This window comes from Mobula birostris, chromosome 2 (assembly GCF_030028105.1).
Source record: "Mobula birostris isolate sMobBir1 chromosome 2, sMobBir1.hap1, whole genome shotgun sequence".
Taxonomy (NCBI): domain Eukaryota; kingdom Metazoa; phylum Chordata; class Chondrichthyes; order Myliobatiformes; family Myliobatidae; genus Mobula; species Mobula birostris.
This window is the reverse complement of record NC_092371.1, coordinates 40,178,094-40,205,656: the sequence shown is the minus strand read 5'-3', so window position 1 is coordinate 40,205,656 and position 27,563 is coordinate 40,178,094.

Here is a 27,563-nt window from a genome sequence, read left to right as displayed (position 1 = left end):
GGACTATGCTACTTCACAAACCCAATGGATAAAAGGATTTTGGGCAACTGAAGCTTTCATTATCACACTGTAAATGAGAAAATGGGGTCTCATCAATAATTTGAGCTGGATACACTATGGATAAACCAAAATCACGTGAAGATGTCAGATGTTGATATGTCTTTTGTTTACTACTTGTTGACTTTCCAACTTTTTTTTCCCAAAAGATAAATTCACAAAACGTCAGTTTTATCACCAGTGGTAAATGACTTTTTGAAGTTTACTAAATCCCTTTGGGAGGAAAGCAAAGTAAAAATCATATTGAGTTTGAGGCAAATTTGGTTACTTAAATTCAGTATATTCAATTGAATCTCAATTGAATGCATGGCATTTATTCATACAATGATATTAAATGAAATACTTTGTCTCAACTTTTTTTGCACATGCCAGGGTCAAACAATGATTCAGCAGGTAGTGCTGCTGCATCACAGGTCAAGTGACCCAAGTTCAATCCTAACCTCCTATGTTGACTGTGTATGTTTACCTTGCATGTGTCTTGGTGGTTAACCTATGGTTAATTGATTACCATAGTATAGGTGAGAGGTCAGAACATTCAGGAGGGAGATGTTGGAGAGAATATAGTGGATTCTGGTTAATTGGGCCATCAGTTAATTGGGGCAGCCATTTATTTGGGATAACTCTTAAAGAACAAAAGGTAAATTGTTAAAATATCTGGGATTCCCTTAATTTATTTAGCACACCCTGCCACTTAACTGGGACAGGAAACTTGCCGAACAGTTTCTATATAGTGTTCAGGTTTGTAGATGTCAGAAATAGTTGTTAGACATTCAGGAACAAACAGTTTTTAAATAGCGTCAGTTGTGCGTGTTCGTGTTAGGTACCAATCTGGGCTAACGGATGCCAATTCAAAACGCATTTATTTTTGATAATTTTGTTTTTTATTTTGACTTTTATGCAGGAAGGCAATTAAAGTAGTTCATTATCTGAACTGGTTTTGTTCATTTACAGTCAATCAAAAGAACATGGGCAGTGATGATAACTATTTGAATTAATACTCAGTGTATTTAATACTGTACAAAGGGTGATTGATAAGTTCATGACCTGAGGTAGGAGTCAATTTTAGAAAACCTAGCACATTTATTTTTCAACATAGTCCCCTCCTACATGTACATACTTAGTCCAGTGGTCATGGAGCATACAGATCCCTTCTTTGTAGAAGTGGTCCACAGCAGGGGTGATTGATAAGTTCATGGCCTATGGTAGAAGGAGATGAGTTATTAACTTCAAACTTACTGCATCATCACTCAAGGAGTTGAACTGCACGTGCATGTAACGAGAGTGTCTTGGACCTCCAGGTGGTCCACAGCAGGGGTGATTGATAAGTTTGTGGCCTAAGGTAGAAGGCGATGAGTTATATGGCTCTTGTTATATGCACGTGCAGTTCAACTCTTTGAGTGAAAATGCAGAAAATTTGATGTTTCTCCTCATCTCCTTCTACTTTAGGCCACAAATTTATCAATTACCCCTGCTGTGGACCACTTTCTGGAGGTCCAAGACACTGACTTTTACAAAGAAGGGATCTGTATGCTCCACAACCTCTGGACTAAGTGTGTGTGACGGGATCCTGAATTACCCCTATGAACTGTTCTCGTTTACCCCTATTAACTGTGCTTTTGAAAAGAGAGAGAGAGAGTTATTTAACATCAATATCTTGTTTTGAAAGAGAGAGAGAGACGAAGACTAACTGTTGGACTATCACTTTAAGGCACTGGAAGTAACTTCTGGATTTCTGCTGAACTGGAGATGGCACCGAGCAGCTCATAAGTTGCTATGGTGACTGAAGGCAGCATTATTTGATGGACACTCGATGTTATGATTTCCAGCAGCGTGTTGATACTTCTGAAGGACAGTTCACCTGCTTGTGATTTTCTTACACAGAGAGAGGAAGGAGGAGTTAATTGAATGACAGTTGATGCTCAGCACAGTAAGATAAAATAGGAAGTCAGATGATAGACCTCAGACACATGTTTTGGACACTGAACGAGCATTGTTGTGCCCACAGAAAAAGTGGGTTTTGGAGGATCGATCAGGCGGATTGATCAATCGCTCTTGCAGTGAAAAGGAAAGGGGTTGACTGGTGGGGAGTTGTCCATGTGTTCACCCTCGCCTGGGGGGTAGCTCCACCACAGAAAACTGGTCCCCTTTGTTAAAGTCACTGTCGGTGACTTTTAAAGGATTTCGAAGGACAACGAGGAGATCGACGGCGTCAGCTCACCTGAAGACTCACATCTCTCCCTCTCTCTCTCTTCATCACTACTCAACTCAATACCACGAACTGAACTGAACTTTACTCATCATCGTAAGACTGTATCTTTTTACCCCTAGACTTAAAGAAGCTTGGTTTTTCACACACATATTTCCACACTTACTAATATACTTACTTATATATATAATCTTTGCTAACCTGTTTGATTTATCTACATTTATATTACTGTATTGTGTAGTTACTAATAAATATTATTAGTGTATAGCAATACTGGACTCCAAAGTGTTTTCTATTTCTGCTGGTACTTTATTCCTGTCACGGTGTACGTGATGTGTAAATGTAGGAAAAATAAATGTGCTATGTTTTCTAAAATTGACGCCTTCTACCTTAGGCCACAAACTTATCAATCACCCCTCATAGTAGCATTGGTAATGTTCTAATTTGTCCTGCATTATATTTAAATGCATTATTTGTTACACAGTTAAATGGTAGTTTGTCTTTGTTTTGCCTTTTAACTATTTCCATGAAACTTCAGCTAATTGAGGCAGCCACTTAATTGAGCCAAAATGAACTATTGTGATGTGTCCCAGTTAACCAGCATCCACTGTACATGGAAGTAGATGGGAGAAATGTATTAGTGGGATTGCTCTGAGAATCTTTATAAACTCAATGTGTGATATTGCTTCTTTCAGTTTTGGAAGGAAATATGAGAATATTCCTTCTAGCATTCCAACAGCAGCAAGCTGTACTCTGGATACATAGATATAGACATAGAATAGTACAGCACAGTACAGGCCCTTTGGCTCACAATGTTGTGCCAACCCTCAAACCTTGCCTCCCATATAAGCCCCCACCTCAAATTCCTCCATATACCTGTCTAGTAGTCTCTTCAACTTCACTCATGTATCTGCCTCCACCACTGACTCAGGCAGTGCATTCCACGCACCAACCACTCTCTGAGTAAAAACCTTCCTCTAATATTCCCCTTGAACTTCCCACCCCTTACCTTAAAGCCATGTCCTCTTGTATTGAGCAGTGGTGCCCTGGGGAAGAGGCGCTGGCTATCCACTCTATCTATTCCTCTTATTATCTTGTACACCTCTCTCATGTCTCCTCTCATCCTCCTTCTCTACAAAGAATGAAGCCCTAGCTCCCTTAATCTCTGATCATAATGCATACTCTCTAAACCAGGCAGCATCCTGGTAAATCTCCTCTGTACCCTTTCCAATGCTTCCACATCCTTCCTATAGTGAGACGACCAGAACTGGACACAGTACTCCAAGTGTGGCCTAACCAGAGTTTTATAGAGCTGCAGAATTACATTGCGACTCTTAAACTCTGTCCCTCGACTTATGAAAGCTAACACCCCATAAGCTTTCTTAACTATCCTGTCCACCTGTGAGGCAACTTTCAGGGATCTGTGGACATGTACCCCCAGATCCCTCTGCTCCTCCACACTACCAAGTATCCTGCCATCTACTTAGTGATACAAGTGATGACATGTAATATTGCAAACGTTTTCTTTGTTTCATTTTGACTGGAGCTGAAAACTGTTTGGATCTATTGATTAAGAATTAATCTGTATGCAATTTGTAATCTATTTACAAATCTGGCGCACGTTTTGAGCTCAAGTTTACCAGATTGAGTTTGGAGAACAATTGTGGGGTATTGGAAGCATTGAAACGTGGGCAGCTTTAATGTTCAAGCATAGGAATGCTTGAACATTAAAGTTTTAGGAATAATAAAGTTTTGAAGACAAACAAGGAGGCATGAAGAGAGTCCATGATTTTTGTAACCGAGTTCTTTTTTTTTCACAGAAATTATTTTGCAATCCTATGTTGAGTTCAACGCTGACCAGCCACCCTTGTGACGCTGCTGTTGCCAAACTGTATTGGTCTCTGCTATTCTTTTGGGCTCATCAAATGTGTGGAGAGGTGGAGCTTGCTTCATGGACAACATATTGTACTGCCTTGGCTTGTGTATCTAGACAGCCAGGACACAACATCCATGAATGACCTTGACATATGGAGGTCTCTCATTTTGCAATTTTTCTATGGTTGTGTAGAGAACAAGGGTCATAGTCTCAGTTTAAAGGCTAATATATTTGTGACTGAAATGTAGAAAAGTTCTCCACTTAGAGAGTGGTGAACCTGTTGAAGCTGGAGAGGGCAAGCTAGTGATTTCTTCTGAGAGGAGAGATAAATTTCTGGATGTGACAGGTGTGAAGAGTTAAAGGGAGGACAGTGGAAATAAGGTATTGAGGTCAGTGATCAGTTATGATCATGTTGAATGCAGAACAGACTTGTGTGATGAATGGCCTGCTCCAATTCTTATTTTCTATAATTTCTAGGAGCATTATCAATTAAAACATAATGTAAAAGCTTGCTCTAAGTTGTAGGTTCTAAGGAGACTCTTAAAGAGAAAGAGAAAGAGAGGTAGAGAGGCTGACAGAGCAAAATCCAGGCATATTAATGATAGAGTGAGTTGTAATGCACAAAGATTAGTACAATGTGCCCATGTGGTAGGAGCGAACGCTAAGGATGGTGCATGAGTTATTTTATCTGTTTGTTCCAGTTATATAGTCAGTCATACAGCATGGAAACATGCCCTATAGCCATCTGTTTCTATGTCCACCATTAAACAGCCATTGGCACTTTACGATTTTTTCTCTTTTGCATTCCCATTAACTCCCTCCAAATATCGTGACACTCAACTGTGTGAGGCATACTTTAAAATGGAAATTAAGCTACCAACCACCATGTCCTTGGCATTTAAAAGGAAACCAGAGCATCTGGGAAAATCTCACATAATCACAAGGAGAACGTGTAAACCACACAGATGAAGCTCAAGATCAGTGTCAAGCCCAGGTCTCTGAGCTTGTGAGGCAACATTGCTAAAAGCTGCAACTCCGCGTCACCCACTGTTGAGCTTCTTTAGCATTATTGGTGCTGCATTCATTAAGTAGAGAGTTGTCCATCACACACCAGATATGTCTGATAGAAGTTTAAAAAATTTTGGGGTCAGGAGGTGAGTCACTCAAAACAGAAATTAAAGAAACAAAGTTATAGGCAAAAGTACCCACCAACAATCATCTCAAGAACCATGACACCTTCTAGGTAGGCTGAGTGGTGACACTCATTCTTGGGAGTGGGTCATAAAATATAGCTTGTAAAAAGTCCGTGGATGCTGGAACTGAAATAAGAGTAGAAAATGCCGAGGGAACATGAAATATTAATTATTTCTCTTTCCACAGTTTTTCTTTAGAAATTTCTGTATATGAAACATACGCCTTGGCTGACTACAAAGGAGTACTAAATGCAAAGGAAAGGTGGAAACTTTAGTTTCTCGCAGTGAATCGCTCCTGTTCCGGGAAATCCAAGTTTGCCAGTCGAGGTTAAATGGAAAGCTTCCCAATTGCTGCCTGCAGCTGCTCCCTAGATATAACAATGAGGGATCTGTGGGATCGGCCAGAAAGTTAATAAGAAGCAATGAGTGCTGGCAAACTGCACATCAGATCAGGTTGGTCATAGCAAATATTGATATGCAAAGGACTGAAGATTGCAGTTCAGACATCAAGGCCAGACATATTCCTGTTATTTTACTTCCTTTTCTTGGATATAAAAACAAATAGGCCTGCTACATCTACTTGTGGATGGTAGTAGACAATTGAGTAATTAATAAGGGGGTGGAGGGAAGCTCATTTTTAATCATGCTGGGACACAACACATGAAAGCTAAAGGCAAAGCAAAGCCTTTTGCAAACACTCTTGGAAGTTTCAAGGGTACAATTCATCTCAGTATTTTCCTGAGATCCCCACCATCACAGAGTGGGACTAGGTAGCAAACCGGCTGCCTACTAAAGGCAAAGATGTACAAGCTAGAAACAAGAATAGGTAACTTACAGTAGCTCCTCAAGATGGCTCAACATTTACTAAGTAAAGGGAATTGCAAAGACATGAGAGAGGAGCTGGCTAAAGTTTATTGGAAGGGGGCACTAGCAGGTATGACAGCAGAATAGCACTGGCTTGTGTTTCTGGGGGAGATTCGGAAGGTGCAGGAAAGACACACCTCAGCTGAAGAAGTATTCTAAAGGCAGAATGAGGCAACTGTGGCTCACCAGGGAAGTCAGAGACAGCATAAAAGCTAAAGAGAGGGCATATAATCTAGCAAAAACTTGAGTGAAGGTAGGGGATAGGGAAAATTTTAAAAACCAACAGAAGAAAACTGAAAAAGCCATAAGGAGAGAAAAGATTAAATAGGAAGGCAAGCTAGCCAATAATGTAAATGACAATACCGGAAGTTTTGTTTTCATATATACAATGAGTAAAAGAGAGGCAAGAGTGGATATCAGACCACTGGAAAATGCTGTTGGAGAGGTAGTAATGGCGGGGCGGGGGGGTGGGGGGCAAATATATTACTGACATATTTATTAAATATTTTTGCATTAGTGTTCACTGTGGAAAATACGAACAGTATGCCAGAAATTCAAGAGTGGCAGGGGGCAGAGGTGAGTGTAGTTGCTGGTATTGAGAAGGTACTCGGAAAGTTGAAAGGTCCGAAGGTAGATAAGTCACCTAGGCTGGATGTACTTCACTCTAGATTCTGAAAGAGGCAGTTGAAGAGATTGTGGAGCCATTAGTAATGCTCTTTCAAGAATCACTAGATAGGCCATTTAGCCTGACTTCTGTTCAAAGTTTTTTTTATTATCAGAGTACATACTGTATATGGTTGGGAAGTTGTTGGAGTCCATTATTAAGGGTAAGGTTTCAGGGTACTTGGAGGCACATGATAAAATAGGTCAAAGTCAGCATGGTTTCCTTAAATGGAAGCCTTGCTCAACAGATCTGTTGAAATTCTTTGAAGAAATAACAAGCAGAATAGATAAAGGAGAATCAGTGGATGTTGTTTACTTGGATTTTCAGAAGGCCTTTGACAAGATGCTACACATGAGGCTGCTTAAAAAGATAAGAACCCATGGTATTATAGGAATGATACCAGCATGAATAGAAGATTGGCTGACTGGCAGGAGGCAAAAAGTGAGAATAAAGGGGGCCTTCTCTGGTTGGCTACCAGTGACTAATATTGTTCCACAGGAATAAATGTTGAGACTACTTCTTTTCATGGTATTTGTCAATAATTTGGATGAAGGAATTGACAGCTTTGTGGCTAAGTTTGCAGATGATGCAAAGATAGGTGGAGGGGCAGGTAGTGTTGAGGAAGCAGGGAGTCTGCAGAAGAACTAAAACAGATTGGAAGATTAAGCAAAGAAGTGGGAGATTAAGCAAAGACGTGACAGATTGAATATAGTGTCAGGAAGTGCATGGTCATTCACTTTGGTAGAAGGAATAAAGGTGTAGACTATTTTCTAAATGGGGAGGAAATTCAAAAATCAGAGGTGCAAAGAGACCTTGTGAATTCTTGTGCAGGATTCCCTGAGGGTGAACTTGCAGGATGAGTCAATGGTATGAAATGCAATTGCAATGTTGCAATTCATTTTGAGATGACTAGAATATGAGCAAAGACGTAATGTTGAGTGTCTTTAAGGCATTGGTCAGACCACACTTGGAGTATTGTGAGTAGTTTTGGGCCCTCTTTCTCAGAAAAGATGTACTGGCATTGGAGAGGATCCAGGGGAGGTTCAGTAGAATGATTCTGGGAATGAAAGGGTTAACATATGAGGAGCGTTTGGTGGCCCTGGCTCTGTACTTGCTAGAACTTAGAAGAATGATGGGGGATCTCACTGAAAACTATCGAATATTGAAAGGCTTAGATAGAGTGAATGTGGGGAGGATGCTTTCTATTGTGGGTGAGTCTGGGACTCAGAATAGAGGGATGTCCATTTAGAAAAGACATGAGAAATTTCTTTAGTCAAAGGGTAGTAAATCTGTGGAATTTACTGCTACAGATGGCTGTGGAGGCAAGTCACTGAGTCTATTTAAAGCAGAGGTTGATAGTTTCTTGATTAGTCATAGTGTTAGACATTACAGGGAGAAGGCAGGAGAATGGGATTGAGAGGGATAATAAATCAGCCATGATAGAAAGGCAGAGCAGGCTCAATGGGCCAAATGGCCTAATCATGCTCCTACGTCTTATGGTCTTTGGGATATTTCTGAAAAGTCTCAATATCATCTGGGACAAAATGCACTGCTTGGTTGGTATCCTGTCCACCAATCTGAACATTCATTCCTTCTCCACTAGTGCACAGTAGCAGTACTGTGTATTACAGTTACTCCGACAGCACCTCACAAGCCACAATCTCTACTTCCAAGGACAAAGGCTTCAGGTAAATGGGAACATATTGTAGTTCCCTTTCAAGTCATACACAATCTTGACTCAAAAACATGCTGTTCTTTCACCATTGCTGAGTCTAACTCTGGTAATTTCCTCCCCCAGGAGCATTGTTGGAGAATTGAAAGAACTTAATAGTTCAAGAAAGTAACCTTGCACCACATGCCAAGGGCAATGTCCAGATTCCAAAATATTGAATAGGTAGTAATAGGGGATTTTAGTCAGAAGGAGATGGAATAAGAAACATTGATCAGATATTCAAAAATGTGAAGTATGTTCATTGTGAAATAAAATAGAATGTAAAGCAGGAAAGCAAAATATTAATAGCAGCACATGTGCAGTAAACATAGCTCGCAATGTCTGAGCAAATGAACTAGCATTAAGTGCCAAAACCACAGAGTAACAGAAACAGAACAACCAAGAACATATATGAAATTCATGTTGCATTGTCCACAGGAAATGATAATACTCATTGCAAGGTAGCTGACTATAACTGCAAATTCCTAATGAATTAACTCATGGTCACCATAGAAAGGCAATCCTAAACAGGTGATTGCATAACTCTTAACTGGAAGGGCAACGATGTTATCTGTTACATCATACATACTCGCACTCTCAAGTTTGCATACTTTGCTATAAATAACATTCAACCAATTTCTAAAGTTCTTTCCCAATTTCCTGCCTTCTGCTCTTTCTGAGAGAAACCCAAATCTTGTTCTCTATTTTTCAGCACTCCTGCCAGTGGCACTCCCTGACTGCCTTTGCCTGCTATATGCTTTACCGATTGTAAAAAAAACCACGGCCTGAAATGCTGAAATGGAGAAATTCCCCATTTTTAATCCAATCACTTAAATGGAAATAGTCAAGCTGTAGAGGTGATGTTAGAAAAGACTTTTTGAGATGATGTATGAATACATATGTACTTACTGTTCAATAAGTACTATTAGAAAAGCTGAGAAAAAAAAATCAAGAACTAAGGAATAGTCAGCATGATTCTCAGAAGGCTGTCTTTCACAAACAATCTCAAAACTTCTAAATGTCCACTCAGTAATAAACTAATGAATGCCAGAGTGTGCAGAATTGGAATGACTGGTGGAATGGAGAACTAGCTGGTTTCAAGAAGGAAACAATGTGCAAACATAAAAATGTCTAGTCCAAATCACCAAGGGTGCTAAATGAAGTCTGATAAGGATCAATTATGGACTCATTGTTGTTCACAATTTAAACTTTGGAATCATAGATATAATGCTTAAATTTGCAGATCACATGCATTTTGGAGGTAGACTGAAGAGGACTGCAATAGCTTCCGGAAGACATTAACAGACTTTTAAAATGGGCAAATGTGGTAAGTTATTTTTCAACAAAGATTACATTTTCTACTGGAAAATGGGAATCTAAATAGGATATGGAGACAAAGGATATTCATACTAATGTATGAATAATAAATCACAGAAAATAACAACACAGTTTAATAAGAGATATGGAACTGAAAATAGAAAAGTTATGGTAAAACTTGTATTTAATTCCCTTTAGACATTTTGATATTGTCACTATATTGTACGTGGATATAGAGGTAGTGGAGAGAGTGCAAAAAGGATTTGTATAAGCATGATAGCAGAAATGCAAGATAAACCAATCAGAAAACTGACAGGAGTTAGAAGACATGTTCAGATTGCATTTACAGAATATATATAATGAATAAAGTGCACTGTATTCTTAGGAATAAAAGGTGAAACTACTTCAAAAAAATTCCACCATCAGACATGTCTTCCTCTCTCTTCCCCTCTCAACATTTCTCTTTACAAATCCTTGGTTCATTCTCTTGGCCCAACCAAACACTTCCCTTCCAATCACAAACAAGAGAAAATCTGCAGATGCTAGAAATTCGAGCAACACACACAAACTGCTGGATGAACTCAGCAGGCCAGGCAGCATCTGAGAAGAGAGTGCTGTCGATGTTTCAGGCTGAAATCTGCAGGGTGCTTCTCCATGCAATTGCAAGGAATGCAACATCTGTTCTTTCACCTCTTCTTTTCCCTTAGTCAGCGACCCAGATAATTCCTTGCAAGTTCACTTACACTCCTACTACTCTAGAGTACTGCCATCAGCTGTTGTCTCCTCTGCTTTGGTAGAACCAAACACAGATTGTGTGAGTGATTGCAGAGCATCTGCAAGGGTGACTCATACTGACCACCACGCCCCCAAACCATAGCATTGCCTGCCACTTTGATGCCACATTTCACTTGTACTCTGACATGTTTGTGATCTCCTGCACTCTACAACGAGTCCCAACAAAAGCTTGAGGAACAGAACCTTATCTTCTGTCTGGGCCTTCTAGAGTTGCTGTGGAATTTTATAATTTTAGGTAATTCACTATTCCTCTGTATCAGAAGCGGCAATTTTTGCTGCAAGTTTGTGACATTGGTTCAAATGGCTCTGCATTCTCACATCCCTCTGTTGATATTCTCAGTCTCCAATTACACCCATTTTATATAGACAATAGATAATAGGTGCAGGAGTAGGCCATTCGGCCCTTTGAGACAGCACCGCCATTCACTGTGATCATGGCTGATCATCCTCTATCAGTATCCAGTTCCTGCCTTATCCCCATAACCTTTGATTCCGCTATCTTTAAGAACTCTATCCATCTCTTTCTTGAAAGCATCCAGAGACTTGGCCTCCACAGCCTTCTGGGACGGAGCATTCCATATATCCTCCACTCTCTGGGTGAAAAAGTTTTTCCTCAACTCCGTTCTAAATGGCCTAACCCTAATTCTTAAACTGTGGCCTCTGGTTCTGGACTCACCCATCAGAAGGAATATGCTTCCTGCCTGCAGCGTGTCCAATCCCTTAATAATCTTATATGTTTCAATAAGATCCCCTCTCAGCCTTCTAAATTCCACAGTATACAAGCCCAGTCGCTCCAATCTTTCGACATATGACAGTCCCGCCATCCCGGGAATTAACCTTGTGAACCTACGTTGCACTCCCTCAATAGCAAGAATGTCCTTCCTCAAATTTGGAGACCAAAACTGCACACAGTACCCCAGGTGTGGTCTCACCAGGGGCCTGTACAGCTGCAGAAGGACCTCTTTGCTCTTATACTCAATTTCCCCTTGTTATGAAGGCCAGCATGCCATTAGCTTTCTTCACAGCCTGCTGTACTTGCATGCTTGCTTTCAGTGACTGATGCACAAGAACACCTAAATCTCCTTGTGCTTCCCCTTTTCCTAACTTGACTCCATTTAGATAATAATCTGCCTTCCCGTTCTTACCACCAAAGTGGATAACCTCACATTTATCCACATTAAACTGCATCTGCCATGCATCTGCCCACTCACCCAGCCTGTCCAAGTCACCCTGCATTCTCATAACATCCTCCTCGCATTTCACACAGCCTCCCAGCTTTGTGTCATCGGCAAATTTGCTAATGTTACTTTTAATTCCCTCATCTAAATCATTAATATATATTGTAAACAGCTGCGATCCCAGCACTGAACCCTACGGTACCCCACTGGTCACCGCCTGCTGTTCCGAAATGGACCCGTTAATCGCTACTCTTTGTTTTCTGCCAGCCAGCCAATTTTATGGCTTTTCCTCATTTTTTTTCCTTCTAGCTGCTGCCCCCATTATCTTTCATCTTTCTAAAAGAGATGTAAAAGAGAGGTAACTTCTTTACACAGAGCACTGTGAGTATCTGGAATGAACTGCCAGAGGTGGTCAAGGCGGGTACAATGGCAACTTTTAAGAGGCATTAGGATTCCTACATGGAGAAGGGGGGCTTGGTGGGTTATGGGCCGAATGTTGGCAATTAAAGGTAGCAGGGCGGGAGCTGTAGTCATTGTGGACCAGTTGGCCAAAAGGCCTGTTTCCATGCTGTATTACTCGATGACCATAAAGTTCTTTGACATAATTCCATAAGACCACAAGATATAGGAGCAGAAATAGGTCATTTGGCCCACTGAGCTTGCTCCGTCATTTCATCATGGCTGATCCATTTTCCCTCTCAGCCCTATCTCCTGCCTTCCCCCCATACAGTGTCATGCAAAAGTATGGGCACCCCTGGTCAAAATTACTGTTACTGTGAATAGCTAAGCGAGTAAAAGATGAACTGATTTCCAAAAGGCAAAAAGTTAAAGGTAACACATTTCTTTAATACTTTAAGCAAGATTACTTTTTTATTTCCATCTTTTACAGTTTCAAAATAACAGAAAAGGAAAAGGGCTCGAAGAAAAAGTTTGGGCACCCTGCATGGTCAGTATTTAGTAACAACCCCTTTAGCAAGTATTACAGCTTGTAAATGCTTTCTGTAGCCAGCTGAGAGCCTTTCAATTCTTGTTTGGGGGATTTTCACCCATTCTTCCTTGCAGAAGTCTTCCAGTGCTGTGAGATTCTTGGGCCATCTTGCATGCACTGCTCTTTTGAGGTCTATCCACAGATTCTCGATGATGTTTAGGTCAGGGGACTGTGAGGGCCATGGCAAAACCTTCAGCTTGAGCCTCTTGAGGTAGTCCATTGTGGACTTTGAGGTGTGTTTGGGATCATTATCCTGTTGTAGAAGCCATCCTCTTTTCATCTTCAGCTTTTTTACAGGTGGTGTGATGTCTGCTTCCAGAAATTGCTGGTATTTAATTGAATTCATTCTTCCCTCTACCAGTGAAATGTTCCCTGTGCCACTGGCTGCAACACAAGCCCAAAGCATGATCGATCCACCCGCGTGCTTAACAGTTGGAGAGGTGTTCTTTTCATGAAGTTCTGCACCCTTTTTTCTCCAAACATACCTTTGTTCATTGTGGCCAAAACATTCTATTTTAACTTCATCAATCCACAGGACTTGTTTCCAAAATGCATCAGGCTTGTTTAGATGTTCCTTTACAAACTTCTGATGCTGAATTTTGTAGTGAGGACACAGGAAAGGTTTTCTTCTGATGACTCTTCCATGAAGGTCATATTTGTGCAGGTGTGGCTGCACAGTAGAACAGTGCACCACCACTCCAGAGTCTGCTAAATCTTCCTGTAGGTCTTTTGCAGTCAAATGAGGGTTTTGATTTGCCTTTCTAGCAATCCTACGAGCAGTTCTCTTGGAAAGTTTTCTTGGTCTTCCAGACCTCAACTTGACCTCCACCGTTCCTGTTAACTGTCATTTCTTAATTACATTATGAACTGAGGAAACGGCTACCTGAAAATGCTTTGCTATCTTCTTATAGCCTTCTCCTTCTTTGTGGGCACCATTTATTTTTCATTTTCAGAGTGCTAGGCAGCTGCTTAGTGAAGCCCATGGTTGCTGCTTGTTGGGACAAGGTTTGAGGAGTCAGGGTATTTATAAAGCTTTCACATTTGCATCATCTGGCCATTCCTGATGATGACTGTGAACAAGCCATAGCCCTAACAAGCTAATTAAGGTCTGAGACCTTGGTAGAAGTTATCTGAGAGCTCAAATCTCTTGGGGTGCCCAAACTTTGCATGATGTTCCTTTCCCTTTTTTACCCCACTCTAAAATTGTACAAAACAAAAATAATACACTAATCTTGCTTAAAATGTTGAAAAGAATGTTTCATCTTTAACTTCACGACTTTTAGAGATCAGTTCATCTTCTACTGACTTGACTATTCACAGTAACAGAAATTTTGACCAGGGGTACCCAAACTTTTGCATGCTACTGTATCCCTTCATGCCCTGACCAATCAAGAATCTATCAATCTCTGCCTTAAATGTACATAGAGTCTCGGCCTCTACAGCTGGCTGTGGCAATGAATTTGACCGATTCACCACTCTCTGGCTCAAGAAATTCCTCCTCATCTCCATTCTAAAAGGATACAACTCCATGCTGAGGCTGTATTCTCCGGTCTTAGACACTCCTGCCATAGGAAATGTCCTCTCCACATCAACTTTACCAAGGCCTTTAACCATTCAATAGGCTTCAATGAGTTCACCACTCATTCTTCTGAATTCTAGCAAATACAGGTCCAGAGCCATCAAACACTCATCATATGACAAGCCATTTAATCCTAGAATCCTTTTCGTTAACCTTCTTTGAACCCTGTCCAATTTCAGCACATCTTTTTAAAGATAAGGGGCCCAAAACTGCACATAATACTTCGAATGAGGCCTCACCAGTGCTTTATAAAGTCTCAACATTACATCCTTGCTTTTATATTCTCGTCCTCTTGAAATGAATACCAACCACATTTCCCTTCCTCACCACTGACTCAAGCTGCAAATTAACCTTTAGGGAATCCTGCACACGAGCTCCCAAGTGCCTTTCCACCTCAGTCTTTTGTATCATCCAAATACAGAAGCCTGAAAGCACACACTCTGTGATTCAGGAACAACTTCTTCCCCTCTGCCATCTGATTTCTAAATAAAGGTTGGATCTGTGAACACTACCTCACATTTTTTAATATACATTATATATGTTTTTGCATGATTTTTAATTTATTCAATATACGTATACTGTAATTGATTTACTTATTTATTATTTTTTCTTCTTCTTCTTTATTATGTATTGCATAGAACTGCTGCTGCTAAGTTAACAAATTTCACGACATGCCGGTGATAATAAACCTGATTCTGATTCATTGACATATAACGTAAAAACAATTGGTCCCAACACAGACTCCTGTGGAACACCACTGGCCACTGGCAGCCAACCAGAAAAGGCTCCATTTATTTCCATTCTTTGCCTCATTCATCTGGTTGTTAGTCGATATTCAGCTACACTAACAATTTCTATAACTGCAACTTAATGTTGCTACTCTTAACTTGATGCCCTAACTGATGAAGGCCAGCTTGCTAAATGCCTTCTTTGCAATCGTGACTAATTATCTGGCTGCTTTCACCTGTAGTTCCAGGTACCTCTGTTCCATAATGTTTATCAGTACTTTGCCATTTACTGTACGAGTCCTACACAGGATTGATTGTTTATTTCCATTCCTCAGCCCATCTTCCTAACTGATCAAAGTCTCTGTGCAATTCATTGGAATCTACTTCACCACTAGCAAGAACACCTAATTTAGTATCATCAGCAAACTTACTAATCTTCCCATGTACATTCATACGCAAATCATTTGCATAAACATTAAATAACAGAGGCTCCAGCATTGATTCCTGAGGCACCCCACTAGTCACAGGCCTCCAGATGGATAAACAATCTTCAACCATCACATTCTGCTTCGTATTGTCGAGGCATTTCTGAATCTATCTCGTCAGCTTCCTCTGTCAGAATTGATTGCTACGCAAGACAGTGTCATATATTCCTACATTTAACTATCCACTTAGTTACCTCTGAAAAACTCCAAAAGATTTGTCAGGCAACTCTCCCACACACAAAACCATGCTGACTATTCCTGATCAAACCTTAACCATCCAAGTAATGGTAGACATTGTCCCTCAGAACTCCCGATCATATCTTCGATACAGGAAGTTAGGCTCTCCATCCTGCATAAGCCTGACCTCTCCTTGCTACCCTTCTTGAAGAATGAAACATCATCCACCCTCCAGTCTTCTGAAACTTTTCCAGTGACTAACAATGAAGAAAATATCTCTGCAAGGTCCTCATGATTTCTCTCCTGGACTCCTGTAAGGCCTAGAGGTGCACTTGGCCAAGCCCAGCAAATTTGCTCACCTTAATGTGCTTCAAGGCTGCAAAATGCCTCTTTCTTCACAGTATGAATATGATCCAAGGTATCGCTTCTTAATGCTCTCATTTGTTTGGCACTCATGATATTCTCCTTAGCAAAGATGAAGGAGGAACAGTCCTTAAAAAATCTGAAATGTCTCTCGCATAGATGGCCCTGATTGTCTTTAAGAGGACCGAGTCTCTCCCAAGCCACTCTTTTATTGTTAATATAACCACAGAGCCTCTTGAAATGATCGTTAACCATGCCTGCCAAATTCATCTCATATCATGCTCCAGATTTCTCTCTTCACTGTGATCTTAAACATGTTATATTCAATCGAGACATTCATTTGTAACCTGCAGTCAAAATACAATGTATGCTTCCTTCTTTTTCCTTTCTAGAGCCTCAATATTTCTCATCAGCTAAGGTTCCTATAACTTGGTATGTCTACCTGTCAATTTAACAGGTGTGTGTTGCCCCTGGACAATAGATTGTGTTTACTGGATCCAATGTGGTCCCCAACTGCCACTTTGTTTATTGGGTCTGCCTTATTCCTAACAGGAAGTCCAATATTGCTCCTTCATGAGGATTGTTCCTCTATATATCATTGGAGAAATCTGCCTTGGTTGCACTGCACAAATTCTGCCCCATCTAGGCACTTTGCACTCAGGGCAGAAAAATTTCAGAACTTGCTACAGAAAAGGAAGACAATTATCAGTATTTAATGGGAGTATTTTTTTTATTTCAAAATATACTTTATTCAAAAATAAATATATACAATAAACCATTCAATAACTTTTCATCCTTTACATACGTTTCCATTATACTCAGTACATATCCGTATTTATAGCCACCCACGTGGCACTCCAGTAGTTCAGTGGTTAGATATTTGAGTGCTGGTGTTCATCTGTAAACAGCCCTCAGCAAACATTTCAAAGTACTGGGGGGGAATACATCTCACACTCTTTATGAGAAATCTACCCCATCCATTAGCAGGATAAATGGGTCAACATCCCAGGGTCATTGCCTCCATTTTTGGTTATACTCAGTTAGTTATGGTGGGTAGGCCATGTTTGTATGCCCAACACCCTGACGCATAAAACAGATACTCAGAAACTCAGCAGGTTGAGCAGCATCTGTGGGGTTGGGGGGGGGGAGGGAATTGTTTACATTTCAAGTCAAAACCCTGTATCAACATGAAGAGCAGAAAGGGGAGATATCCAGTAATAAATAGGAGGAGGAATGGTAAGACAAGGGCCAAAGATGATGGTGTTCTGTTGTGTTCTCCATCACAGGAATGGATTACCAGGCAGACAGAGGAAACTCTGTGCAAAGTAGGACATCCTCAACCAATTATAGGAATGCCTAGACCATGGCAACTCAGAGAGGAGAGGAACCTTTTGGAATGGTATAGAGAAACTTGACCTATTTATCAGAACATGCAGAAGAATAAATAAGATAAAGAGAACACCCACTGTATTCAACACCTCCTGGTCTGCTTGTATCAGAGCCAGCAGCTGCCACATTGGCTTCATCAGGCACCTCCGAATCTAGAAAACCGGACTGCAAACTAGGCATCCTCTATCCCAGGGGAGAAGAGAAAGAGAGGACTGGAGTTCAGGTTTCAGGTTAGATCACAACAACTTTTAAAATCACAGTCTTGTTTACAATAGAAATGCAATCAGCCTTTGTTCAAAGATATCAAGCTCTGCAGCCAAACTACAGCCCAGCAAGGCAAGACTGTATCATTCCCCCACTTCCCTCCATTCCCCCAGCCCCCCTCCTCTCCTCCCTTCCCCTTCCTCTGTTTGCCAGACCGCACCGCTCCCTTCTTCTTCCTCCTTTCCCCAGCCATCTCCCCTCCCCTCTCTCCATTCCCCCAGCACCCTCCTATCTATCCCCCTTTCTATTTCCCTACCCCTCTCCTCTTCCCTTCCCATACCCCCATTTCCCTCACACCTCACTTCTCCAAAAGGAATATCAACAAAACCTATAACTACTTTTGCAAATAAAACAAATCAAATATAAGACAAATTGGAATAAATAATGTATCAAAATACCAACAATTAGCAGGTATGTGTAATAGTTATCATTCAAACATGTGCTGAAGTGAAGCAAGGTTAGAGGGCAGTGCATAATTGGATAATGTTCCACAGCTGTAATGCTCTCCTTACGTGGTCATGCTGCAGCACCTCCCCTAGGTGAAAGAGTACAATTTAATCATGGCAAGTTTAAGTGAGTAGTTTTCATTGTTAATTTATGCACAAGAAGTTACAAGGCTTTAAAGTGACAGGAAATAAATGCAGACCTAAAGTTTTGAATATATTAGTACTTTTATTGACTTGCATCTCTTTTAACTTCAACAAATTGAAGCATTACCTGGAATTTATCATATTCTTCCATTGAGTCGATGGAAGCTGCAAGGGTAAAATTACAAAACTATAAATTAGAGTTTCCTTCTCTGGAACTTCATCAGTTTGCATCAGCTGTAAAAGTTTAACATTTTGTAGAATTTACCTATTTTACAAATTTGCCTGTTTTCCTTCTGGGGGCGGGGGGGAAACATTGCCAGGAAGTGCCTGCAGATAGAAATGTTTTAATATGTTATTAGATGTGTTTGATTGGCACTTTAAAAAGTTCACAGTATGTTAAGGATATGGTAGCATAGTGGTTAAGTTAGGGGCTAAATTCCGGAGGGCCTGCACTATTGATCTGGAGATAAGAGTTCAAATCCTACCATGGCAGCTGGTGAATTTAAATTTAAGTAATTAAATACATCTGGAATAAAAAGCTAGTAGCAGTAATGGTAGCCATGAAATCATTGGGATTATCATTAAGAACCATATGGTTCATTAATGTCCTTCAGGGAAGAAATCTGTCATCCTTGTGGGTATAAGTGTAGCTCCAGCTCAACCAATGTGATTGACGCTGGGCTCCTTCTGAAAAAAAATAGCAATGCTCTCAGTTTAGGGGTAATTAGGGATGGATAATGTATGTTGATCTTCCAGTCCGGTCCACATGCCAGGAATGAATGAATTTAAAAATTACTTGCTTATATTCACTTCATTGAATGCTCAGTCTCTTTTCATATTGAGAAATCTGAAAGTTAAACAAAGCAACTTATTTCCACATTAGAATACACCAGCATCATAGTTTTAGCAAAGCAATTGGAAACTATTCATTTTTTCCTTTCTTACAAAGACTTTGCTGTTCTGTACTGAGAACAGATAAGTGTTATCCCTATTCACTTGGTGTTTTGTTATTTAATGAAAGGTGAAAATGAGGTCTCAGGTCAAAGGTGTTATGTAGCACTTTCCAAATATATGAAAAAATACATAATAAAAAAACCAATGGCTGGAATTCTTCCTTGTAAAAGCCATTTTAAGGATGCAAAAATTTCTTTTTGTACAGTGCTTTTTATGAACTCAGGAAAGTCTTGAAGGTTTCAGGGTCAGTGAAATCTTGTTACAATGATTATGTAGGGATCAATTTCTATAAAGATTGGTCCCACAAAGGGATTTGAAATAATAAACAGAGTGCTTGCAGTGAGCATAAGAATAGGATGATTTGAAAGATGAATGTGTGGCTGAGAAATTGGTGCAGGGGGCAGGGTTTCGGATTTCTAAATCATTGAATTTTCTTCTGAGGAAGGTATGACCTATACAAAACAGATAGGTTACACCTGAACAGAGGGACCAATATCCTTGTGGACAAGTTTGCTAGAGCCGTTGGAGAGAGCTTAAACCAATTTGGCAAGTAGAAGAGTACCAAAGTGATAGGGCAGAGAATGGAGCAGTGGGGATGCAAGTAGATGCAGCGTGCACTGAGGCTATCAAGAAGGATAGGTAGTTGATAGGGCAACCTTGCAGTCAATGTGTTGAGTTGAACTATGTCTATAAACTAAATAGTAGGGGGTAGTTTCAGCAGTTTAGAAAAGTGTAAAAGTGAAAGAAGGCTCAGGAAAGGTTACAAAAGTCTCCAGAATAAATAAAGAGAAAAAATAGAAAGGATAAAAATTTAACTTCTAGTAACATGGAGGCAAAATTGAAAAATGTGATGAGTACGGAACTGAAGATGTTGTATTTGAATACATACAATAAATGGAATGAGATAGATGATTTTGTAGCACAGTTAGAAATTGAGAGTTATGACTTTGTGGGCATCATAGTTGGAAGTTGGTCATAGTTGGGAGCTTAACATCCAAGGATGCAAATTGTATTAAGAGGACAGGTAGGTTGGCAGAGGAGCTGGGATGGCTATAATGGTAAAAAAAATTAAATCAAATCCTTAGGAAGAGTTGACACAGGATTGGAAGATGTAGAATCCGTGAAGGTAGAGTTAAGAAACTGTAAGTATAAAAGGACCCTGATGGGAGTTAGATATAGGCTTCCAAACAGTAGCAAGGATGTAGGATTGGAATACAAATTACAATGGGAGATAACAAAGGCATGTAAAAAGGGCAATGTTATGATAACGGTTGGGGATTTCAATATGCTGGAAGATTGGGAAAATTAGGTTAGTGCTGGATCCCGAGAGATGGAATTTGTAGAATGCCTACAAGAAGGCATTTTAGAGTGGCTTGTGGTCATGTCCACTAGGGAAAAGGCAATTCTGGATAATGGGTTGTGTAATAAACCAGATTTGATTAAGGAATTTAAGCCAAAAGAACCCTTAGAAGGCAGAGATCGTAATATGATGAAATTCATCCTGCAGTTTGAGAGACAGAAGATAGTCAGATGTATCAGCATTACAGTGGAATAAAGGGAACTACAGAGGCATGAGAAAGGAGCTATCCAAAGATGATTGGAAAGGACCCCATCAGGAATGATGGAAGAACTGCAATGGCTGGTGTTTCTGAGAGGAATTCAGAAAGCATAGGATAGATTCATCCTAAGGAAAAGGTATACGAAAGAGAGGATGAGGCAACTATGGCTGACATAGGAAGTCAAAGAAGGTGTGAAAGAAAAAGAGAGGGCGTATAATATAGCGAAATAGTGGGAAGCTGCTGGATTAGGAAGCTTTTAAAAACCAACAGAAGGCAACTGGAAAAGCAATAAAGATAGAAAATAGGAAATATGAAGGTAACCTAACCAATAATATGCCTTGCCTTTATTATAAGGCATAATGATATGAAAGGGTTTATAAAACATATAAACATATAAAACAGAAGTATTTCAGATATATGAAACATTAAACAAAGGCAAAAGTCGATATCGGATCGCCAGAAAATGACACTGGAGCGGTTGTAATGGGGACCAAGAAATGGTGGACAAATTCAATAACTATTTTCCATTAGTCTGGGGGACTCACAACCAGAGGTCACAACTTCAGAATATGAGGATGTCCCTTTCGAACAGAAATGGGGGTTGTAAATTCAGCCAGCTCCATCATGGGCACTAGCCTCTGCACATTCAGAATATATTTAAAGACAATTCCTCTAAAAGTTGGAATGCAGCATTAAGAACCCCACTACACAGGATATGCCCTCTTCTCATTACTACAATCAGGGATGAGCTACAGGAGCCTGAAGAGAAACACTCAAAGTTTGAGGAGCAGCTTCTTCCTGTTAAATTTCTGAACCTGTGTCAACAAACCCACAAACACCACCTCATTATTTTTGCTCTCTTATTACACTAATTATTTAATTTTTAAAAAAATATTTTTCTTATTGTAATTTTCAGTATGTATTGCACTGCACTGCTGCCACAAAACAACACATTTCACTATATATGTCAGTGTAATAAACTTGATTCTGATTCTAAACAGTCAGTTTCAGTGATGATGTTTGAAGGATGAATCTCAGATGAGGATACGGATGCTTAAGCATGAATAAGCAACCATAGTTTACACAAATTTATAGAGGTTTGATGAAATCCTACTCAGAAGACTGGTCCAAAATGTTAAAGCCCATATGACCCAGGACAAGTTGGGAAACTAGATTCAAAATGTGATGACAGAGGTTTCTTATTGTCTCTAGAAGCCTGTGACCAAAGATGTACCACAGGGATTAATACTGGGGTCATGCATTATAACGTGGATCTGAATGCAGGAAGTGTGATTAGTAACTTTGCAAATTTGTAACTTTTGTTGCATATTGATAGTAATGAGGACAGTTATAGGCTACAGGTCAATTGGTAAAATAGGCAGATCAATGACAGATGGAATTTAATTGTGGTAAATTGATGACGTTTGTAAAAACTAATTATGTTAGGCAAATCACAATGAATAGTAGGACACTAGAGATTATGAAGGAACAGCGAGATTTCAGTGTACAAGTCCAAGGATCTCAGAAGGTGCCAGTAAAGTTGATATAGTAGTGAAAAAGTCATACGACATGCATTATTTCATTGTCAGGTTGCTAAAGTATTTGAGTAGAGCGTTTATAGAATAGCTTTATAAAATGCCAATAAGGCCATAGCAGAAGTACTGTGCACACCACAATGCAGAAAGGATGTTATTGCACTGGAAAATGTACGGAGGATATTCACCAGGATATCAACTGGGATGAAGAGTTCCAGAAACGAGAAGGGATAGATTGGCTAGGTTAGTTTTTCTTGGAGTTGACAAAAGCCCTGATAGTGGTATGCAGCAGTTTGAGGCATAGATAGAGTAGATGAGAGGAAACTACTTCTCAAGAACATAGGCATTTAAATTAGAGGGCATAGTTTTAAGGTAAGGTTTGAAACAGATCTGATGAAGAACATTTTTGCTCAGAGGGGATTTGAATCTGAAAAATTACAGGAGAGGGTGTAGGGAAAGATATTCTCACAACATTTAAATATCTAAACAATGATTTGAATTGTCAAAACATAGAAGTGTATGCTTTGTTGGTAAGTATGATCAGTATAGATGGTTAACATGGACATGGTCCACTGAAAGACTTGCTGATGCACTGTATGACTCCATACCTTATAGGTGATGGAGTAAAGTTATCAGAAAAGGTTATGTCCTGAGGGGAATTATACAGACAGGGAAAAACAAGGCCATAAAGCAACTTGAAAGCAAACGTCTAAGTTTTACTACTTAAGCTGAAGACAGATTGTAGAATGAGACAATACCAGTTAGAATGAGAGTAGCAGATCCTTTGATCGTTTAATTTTATTGGAGCTAATGAACTAGCGATTTCACGATCTTCTGAAAGACTCGGCAGATTTAAGTCTCAAGCATACAGATGTGGCACTGTTAAGCAGATGAAGGTACATCGCCAATACCAAAAGAGAGGGAGGAGTGAGGACTCCAATCCAGACTGAAATGCTGAGGAATGAAGCTCCCTCTACTCAGCATTTCATCAGCAAATGCACCATTGCTGGAGAAGAAGAGCATGGATCAAAGTCAGAGGTTCCCAACTTAGGGTCCATGCACCACTTGGTTAACGGTAAGGGTCCATGGCATAAAAAGGGGTGGGATTCCCTGACCTAAGGGCCAGATTGCTACATCAGTGAGAAATAAGGAATTGTTGTGTTCAGTGTTTCAAGGAGACTTGGATCACTCTGGATAAGCCAATAGGTTGGTAAGACTCGAGGGCTTCTTGATACACTGGATGGACATTGCACATACTTAAGCCAGTAAGAGCATCACTCTTCCTGAATTTCTTCTTTTGTTTTTTTTTACTTAATTATTCCCAATCGATAGTCTGCAGTAATGAAAATAAAGTCATTTTTGCATTTTAAAATAACAATATGTTTTTATGTGTTGCTTCTGGTTATTTACCAAAAAAAGGCCAATCAGATGCTTAATTCCTTAACAAATATTTTGAAATACAGATGGTTGCTTTATGCAAACTGTGGGATATAATTAGCTGTATCTGAGTTCAGACTTCTTTCTGTCCAAGTAATAAAAACTAACTGAACTTCAGCATAAGTCATTGTGAAGGCTTTTGGAATGTTAAAGAGATGAAATTAAAGATCATGTGAATTAAAGCCTTCTTTTTACTGAAATAGCAATGTAAACATCTTGAGCTGAGGAAAACAATCTTTCATTAGACTTGTAAACAATATACAGCCTTATAAACATAAAACATAGACCAGTCAAGGACCCAACAGGTCATTTAGTCTATGATGATAGATTTCTCATTCAGACTCAGAATCAGGGTTAATATCTCTGGCATACGTCATGAACTTTGTTGTTTTGTGGCAGCAGTACAGTGCAATAGATATTTTTCTAAAACTTAAATTAATAAGTAAAGCAAAAAGAGAATGACAAAAATGGTGAGAAAGTATGCATGGGGTCATTGTCCGTTCAGAAAACTGATGGCAGACGGAAAGAAACTGTTGCAAAAATGTTGTGTAAGGGGGTTTCGTCTTTTATGTTACTGCATAGGCTAATTAAAATGGCTTCTTTGTTATGTTATACTTGGGAATGCTTCTTTGTTATGCTAAACACTGAGAAAGTTCTTGTGCTAGCAGCTTGCTTTGGGTTAGAGTGTGATAAGAATATGTTACGAACCAATTGGGATAGTTGTTATGTTTTTGGTGTATTTGAAGATACTGTATGCGCGGGGTTTTGGGGGAGAAGGCGGGAGAGAGAGAGACAGAGGATGGACCAGGTGCTGTGATGTCCGCTAACGGGGTCAGACCCCGAGCAGGGCGTTCAGCGAGGAGAGGAGACGGAGACGGACTCGTGTGGAGCGTCTGGTCAACCACCGTTGTTGGTCCCAGGCGGCCGGTCGAGGTGGTCCGAGGGGTCGCAGGGTAAAGAAGAAGGGTCCTGAGCTCCAACTGTTTGTGGACGAAGAGACTGAACTTTGGTAAGTGTGGCACCTTTTATTTTCCTTTTATATCTTATTCTCTATTAATTATATAGTTCCCATAATATCTATAAACCATAAATCATTTAATCGTATCTGGTGTATTGTCTGTTATTTGGGCGGGGTGGGGTACATCACACAGCGTCCACGCAAACTAATTAACCAGTTTGGCGGGGCTGAGGGCTGTTTCCCTAGACGACAGCGAGCCGAGCGACCCTGAGGTTGGCCAGGGGGGCTACAGTTGAGTGTATGTAATTAGGCTCCTCCTCCTTGATGGTAGCAATGAGAAGAGGGCATGTCCTGAGTAATTAGGTCCTTAATGATGGATGCTACCTTTTTGAGGTATTGCCTTTTGAAGATGCCCCTGATGCTGGGGAGGCTAGTGCCTGTGATGGAGCTGGCTGAGCTTGCAACTTTCTGCGGTCTTTTCTGATCCTGTGCAGTGGCCGCTCCATTCTAGGTGATGATGCAATCAGTTAGAACGCTATCCATGCTACAATTTGTACATTCTTCTCATGACTACTTTGGTTTCTTCCAGGTGCTCTGGTTTCGTCCCACAGTCCAAAGATATACCAGTTGATAGACTGATTGATCATTGTAAATTATCCCATGATTAGGCTATGGTTGAATTGGGGCTTGCTGGGCTCGAAGGGCCAGTAGGGCATGTTCCAAGCTGTAGCTCAATAAATACAATAAAATAATAATCTGCATAAATTTGCTGGAGTCCTTAGTGACATACCAAATCTCCTCAAGCTACTAATGAAATACAGCCACTGTCATGCCTTCTTTGTAATTGCATCAATATGTTGGGCCCAGGATCTATCCTCAGAGATGTTGACATCCAGGAATTTGAAGCTGTTCACCATTTCCACTTCTGATCTCTTGATGAGGACTGCTGTGTGTTCCTTCAACTTTCCCTTCCTGAAGTCCACAATCGATTCCTGGGTCTTATAGACATTGCGTGCAAAGTTAAACAAGCCGATATATTTCGCTCCTATATGCCTCCTTGTCACCATCTAAAATTCTGCCAACAATAGTTGAGCCATCAGCAAATTTATAGTTGGTGTTTGAGCTGTGCCTAGCTGCACAGTCATGGATGTAAAGAAAGTAGTATAGTAGGCATCCTTGAGGTGCGCCAGTGTTGTTTATCAGTGAGGAGGAGATGTTATCTCCAATCTGCACTATGGTCTCCCATTGAGGAAGTCAAGGATTCACCCGCACAGAGAGGTACAGAGCCCAAAGTTTTGGCACTTGTTGATAAGTACTGAGGGTATTATGATGTTGAATTCTGAGCTGTAATCAATAAACAGCAGCCTGACATAGGTTGACATAAGTATTGCTATTGTCCAGGTGGTCCAAGGCCAGTGAGATTGCACCCACCCACACCTGCGGGTCCAGGTCCTTGCTTAGGCATGAGTTGATCCTGGCCATGACCAACCTGTCAAAGCACTTCATCACAGTAGATGAGAGAGCAACTGGGTGATAGTTGTTGAGGCTTCATTCATCCTTCATATACACATGTGTCCATCTAAAAGACTATTGAACCCTACCAAACTGCCTGATTCCACTGCTACCCCTGAAAACCTATTCCAGTCATCTACCATTCCCTGCACAAAAAGTCTTGCTCCTCATGTCTTCCTCTACGCTTAAAAACATGTCCTCTCGTGTTTAATTTTTCTATCCTGGGAAATAGATTCTGAATATCTACCCTATGTATGCCTCTAGAAATTTTAATATCTCTTTAAGTTGTGTCAAAATGATTCAGTTAATTCCTTTTTTTTGCATCTTTATTTCATGGATACCATATACTTAAATTAGATTAATTTTTCTAATAAGGTCTAATAGTCCACTGAACATATTCTCTGTCAGGATAACTTACTTTATTTATGAGTACAATTTTATGTAAGTGTTCACATAGTGTGGTATTTGATGTGTGCCATGGATCAAGGCTTCCCAGAAACAATAGAGTAAAACATATTCCACTGCCATCCCCCCACCCCGCAGAGATCTGTAAAACTTTGGAAAATAAATCTTGTTTTAAAATAGTGATGCTTTGTGCAAACTTCTAAAACATTTGGGTCAAAAATGTGAAGTTCCTTACCTCATAGTAGTATACAAAATGAAAGTATTCAAGAGGGCACTTCACTTTCATAATGGCAGCTAGGGATGGAGAATGAATATCCCTTGTCAGTAGCCTCCGCAGTCAAAGGATGGCAACACTCCAATGTTCATGTAGCTTATGGAGAGCAACTTCTCTCTGGATTTTGTTATAATTGTATTCCTAACATCCGAGAACATTTGCTGGAAGTGAATGTGAGAACTTGCTCAGCAGTGATGCCCTTGAAGTTGAACAGACTTCCATCATTATTAAATTAATAAATGAATAATGACTACTCAGGCAAGAAAGAGGAAAATGAGCAGTAAACTTAAATTTATCAGTAGCTTTAAAAGAAGAAAATGAAAAGTTAGCAGGAGAAAATAAAGTTGTTTTCCTATGTACTGAAGATGTTTAATTCATTGAAGGGAAAACATACAAGTCAAGGTACTTCAGTGTAAATGAAATGGCTTCTCTCTGAACAAATTTAACATAAACACGTGTCTTCTTCATTAAACCAGATGCTCAGAAAGTCCTGAAGAAAAAATGA